The sequence below is a fragment of the Callospermophilus lateralis genome, unplaced genomic scaffold (genome assembly GCF_048772815.1).
Source record: "Callospermophilus lateralis isolate mCalLat2 unplaced genomic scaffold, mCalLat2.hap1 Scaffold_707, whole genome shotgun sequence".
In the NCBI taxonomy this organism is placed as follows: domain Eukaryota; kingdom Metazoa; phylum Chordata; class Mammalia; order Rodentia; family Sciuridae; genus Callospermophilus; species Callospermophilus lateralis.
The window spans coordinates 615,665-621,161 of NW_027515179.1; positions in this window are offsets into that span (position 1 = coordinate 615,665).

Here is a 5,497-nt window from a genome sequence, read left to right on the forward strand (position 1 = left end):
AATTTGTTCCAGATATTTATTTCCCTTAGTATCCATATTTCACATAAACTAGTTCTTTTAAATTGAGCTGACTACTATATATCATAGGAAAAGCCATCAGAGCAATCAGAATAAGAAATTTAAAAGAGAAACAATCAAATCATAAACATCTGGTTGAAACAACTAGCCAACTGTTGGATCGTACCTTTTGACTTTACTAAATTCCCTTCTTTTTTTTTTTATAATGACTAAGAGTAAGGTACTTCTATTAAGAGCATAACCAGAACAATTTATGGCAATTTGTTTTTCTGAAACATATAAAATTGACTTGCTAACTCAGAATACAATCTATTGAGTATACCTTTTGGGGTAAAAAAAAATGTACAACTACACAACATGAATATTGGCCTTTTGAAAAAAAAGAATGTGATGGTGAAAACCAATTTGGAAAGTTAGTATTGAATATTTTATATCAAAGAAAAAGCAGAAATATTTAAAATACTTTTGATTATTAGATTCGTGTAAAAAAATAAAAGGAAGTGTCCAGGTTGATGTGGTGGTACATAAATGTAATCTCAAAAATCATAGAGTATGAGGCTGAATGATCACAACTTCAAGGCCAGGCTTGGTAACAGAGACCAGGTCTCAAAATAAAATATTGAAGAATTGTGAATATATATGAGTAATAAAGCACCCCTGGGTTCAAACCCCAGGACTATATAAAACTGTAGTTTTCAAAATTTACACCCAAATCAGCAGCCTCCACTCTATCTGCAACTATGTAAAGTTCTAAAAGGAAACTAAATTTAGCCATACCTACTATTAGTTGTCTGATATTGACCATAATTTTGAAATAAATACATGGAAGACCCTTCACAAAGTATTAGGGGTTCCCATTATTTTTTCAAATGGCAATGAGAGAGGGAAGAAAACCAATTTGGCTTATTTGGCCACTTCTTTCTCTTAAGGCCAATGAGTCAAATATTAAAAGGCATTAGTGTTTAATTGATTATCATTTATGTAATCATTATTATGTGATTTTCTGCTTAATCTGCATTGGGCACTTTATTATTTCTGAGTATGAGCATCTGTACAGACCACTACACCCCAGTCTATTATTTAATAGTTACAAGTCCTGTGTTCATTCATCATCAGTTAGTTATTCTATTTTAAAAATAATTATGTGTTGCATTCTTTGTCTACAGAAAATTTATGAAGGTTAAAAACCAGTAATCATTTTCACAAATTTGATTCTAAACTAGTTTTCATCGCAAAACACACACCAGAAGTAAGAATGATTTCTTTCTCTAATTTATTAGCCTTTCTGACATCCAATATCAGGACGTGAATGGTGCTCATGGAGGGATGTTCTTACCATCAAGAACAATCAATACTACTTTCTTCTATCGCATCAAATGCTACAAAAAGTGCACATTTTACTGTGTTTCATACGAAAAACTTGACTTTCCATTATTTGTGTTTAGTGTGTTTTTACTTTCTTTTTCATCACTTTGTTTTTCTCTATATTTTGTAATATTCAATTTTGTGTGTGTGTGTGGTGAAGAAAATAGACCACTAGAATCTTCTAACTTTTGCTACATTCAATCACTTGACTACTCACTAGCTAATATTTCTATTAAAGCATCATTTTAAAGGTAAGACTGAGGTATGCTAACAAAACTATTTTCAAGGTCTACTGCATAATCAGCATAACTTTCTTCAGCTCTGTAGTTAGAGCCACTGTTTCATCCACAAACTCTGCTTCCTTTGTGTGATTTTTCTTCTATATTGAGTAACTCTCTTTGAAATGAGGCACAGAATACAGCTTTTTAGAATTTTATCATTAATGAAAATCTATTATTATTTATCATTAATGGACAGTCTGCTTCAGTTAAGAATACCAGGTTGAATACTAGTTTTCCTTTAAATCTTGAGGTTATTCTGTATTTATCATCTATAATCCATCATTAGTGATAAGTACTTGGGGTCTATTCATGCTTTCTTGAAGCTGACCATGGTTTTTCTTTTCAGGACATTCTCTTTGTTTTAAGCATAGCTACTTGAGAAATTCTGGAGATATATTTAGCATATTTAAATTTTACTTTCTTGATTATAGCATTCAATCAAAATGGAATATTTCCAGACCAGATTTTCTTTCCAGTATATACATGTAGGAAACTGGGTAAAATATTGAAAATACAATGTTGGTTTTTTAGACACCAAAAACAGGCATAGCAGATGAGTGAAACCATAAGAAATAAGTGCAGACTGTTGAAGTGAACTATAACTATATTTTTAAAATTGTTCTTAATAAGTGCAGTTTGATAAAGTGCTGTTACCATAAGTTTTAACTTATGGGTAAAGGGGAAGTAAGAATAATCAAAGTATACCAGTGAAAGAAAAACTTGAAGTCTGGCACCTGGGAGCAGACTGTGTGGGAAACTTCATGTTATGATACAAAAGAATCCCCCACTTTCCCTTCTCCCTCTCACCCACTTAACCTCACAAGAAACCACAAAGACGCTTAGAATAAAATGTTTCAATTCAATAGTCACACTCTATACAAATACAAAAAGAAGTTAAAATTCAACTGAACACAGAACCTTGTGTGCAAAGTTACGGGGATCTGAAACATCATATAAAATGTTAGGTTAAAGATGATTCTGTGTTTTATTATTATTTTTGTGTGTGTGTGTGTGTGTTCTGTTTTTTTCATAGGGTGTGACTATTCCTTGGTCACCTGAACTCAGCAAAGAAACTGTTTTTTTGATGAAGTATCAGTGGCTGACCTACATTAAATACAGACAAATATTAAAAAAATTTAAAACGCCTAATTATGAAAAAATATATTGCTGCTTTCTCCCTGCACATTTTTCTTTTTAAAGTATTTTTTAAAGTTTTTTATTTTTTTTAATCTTGAAAAATAGTGAAAAATTTTGGCAGAATTTACAACCAACTGCATAAGGGTCTGGGAAGCTGACAGGCTGGATCAGGGCTGGGAGGAGCAGACAGAAAGGGATCTTTCCCTTTGTTACTGGAGGCCAACTATAACGAAAAAGAGGCAAATATCAATAAGTGTTTGTAAACCAGGAATTGATACAGATTATCAAGTTAGTATCAGTTATAAAAAATTCATATAATCAAGAAAATAGAGAAATCATGAACAGGATTAGAAAAAAATAGGTGTAAATTTTGTTTTTAGAAATTTATTGATGATACATAAAAAATAAAGATGAATTTTATATTTTCACTTTAAATGGATGGCAGAGAGATATGTAAGTCAAAAACCCTACTTAAGTTACAAAAGCATAATCAATTGATAGCTTCTACTTATTTTACTCTCTATCTTCCTTGGCATTTCCCCTGAGGTCACACTTGTAGAGTGTGACCAATCACTAAGCAAAAAACTAACCAAGAAGTTAGTCATGAACCTACACTCTTTCTCATAAGACCCCAATCAATTTCAGAGCAAAGGTGTGATACAACACCTTTTCATTTCCTTCTTTGGGAAAAGGTCCCTTTTGCAAATCAGATAGAAAAGTAAATTGGCCAACCTCTATCAAAATATTACTAGAAATAAATATGAGTTATCTTCATTTAGAAGTAAACTGAAATAAAATAACACCATTGTACAGCATCTTTCAGGGTTAGCCTTTAAAAAAATGGAAAAAAAAACCCTCTTTCTAAAGAGCAGAATACTTGGCAGCACACTTCATCCACACTTTCATGTAGAAAAAGAAGTTACCTCAGGTAAGAAGGTACATAAACTAATAGAAAGAAATCAAGACTTGGTCAAGGGTCTAGAAGGAACTTTTGATGACTATAAAATTTGGGGGGTACAGTAATAAGGATGCATCTCTGAGAGAGTCAATGCAGTGTTAATATCATGGAATTTGATGCTATCACATACCAAAGCACATACATCATGGACAATGTACAAGACAACCAAGTTGACAACTGGATTTGGCTAGTTGTTTTTATCCAGCCTCGGATGCTGCACAGGATGAATGAGGACTGAGTACCATAATGGTTTCCATCACCACATTTTATCTATCAAATTCCTCTTCCAAATATCCACCAGCTAGGAGGAAAGGTCTATCTCTAGGTTCTTGTTAGAGCATAATTCTTTTCATCATTCTCGCATAATAAATTAACAAGTGGACCTCAGAAATAATTTTAACCAGAAAACCCCAAACATTTTTTTTTTACATTTTGCTTTTACAGATAATAAATTCTAAGCAAGCATCACTAATAAAGTATCAATAGATCATGCCTAAAATTGAATCAGACCACATTTAACAAAAATAAAGATATTACTATTGTCTATGACCATGGTATCCACTGTATTGTCATCTACAAAAGAGACAAAAAGCTACTGGCATGGTAGGATATTGGAAAATGTGATGGTGTTGCTAACACTTGTTAAATTTCACATCATATCAGATTGTGCTACCAAGAGATAGACTACATAGATTCAGGAATCAGTGTGTCAAAGTTGAAGAGTCTTCACTCATGATCACTTCGATAAATTGGCAATTATACTTTCTTACACCATTCCTCTGCAGCCTGCAGTTTTAGAAATTCTAATTATTTAAGAGGACACTTTTCCAACAGGATGTTGAACAAGATTCCAAATAAAATTTAAACTGCACCTGAGAACTTTAAATTCTATGTACTAAGAAAACACAAAGGAACAGAAGAAATTACAATCCTAGCTAGGTCACTTCACTCTCCTTACCAGAAGGACATTTATTCCATGTTGCAATAAAGACAAAAATCAGATGATTCAATCTGAAAACAGATGATCCTATTTTCTACTTTTTAGTACTCACTTGCCCTACAGGAATTGTTAAAACAAACAGTGTTGTATTTGTTTCTTGAGAAAATTATGGTGAGCAGGCTCAAATGATTTGGGGAAGAGTATGAGTTTCACTCACTCAGCTAAGTTATAAAGATCAAAAGAAGTATTTTTAAGGGATTTAAAATGAACAGCAGAAAAGACATAAGATGACCATTAATTTGATATTCAGTTTACACAGATGTCAAAACTGTAATTAATTGCACTGTCTTCCCTTTTTATAAGGAATACAGTCTCACGAGTACCATAAACTACGTACAGAACTTAGACTGAAAAGTGAATTTTTGAGGTGTCACTATAGGGAACTGTTTTTTTATGGCACCATTAGGACTGAAGGATTCAATTCCCAGACAATTGTTGAAAGTGGTCTTTTCAAAATACTTTCATCAGTAGAAGAGAGTTTTTCTGGTGATGACCATTCAAGGCTTTCTACACTAAAGACTATTTGAGACTCATGTAAATCACAGTCCATGTCTCATGTAGAAATACAAATGAGAGTGCAAGACAGCCCCAAAATTTCACTTTGAGTAAGCAGAAGCCTCCTTTGAGATAAGACTGCAAACCCAGATTCTGTGATGGTTCCTTCTCTTTATTTCCATTGTGCTGATCTGAAGCACACTCACTTATGGACTTCCAAGATGCCTAGTCATGGTCTTAATC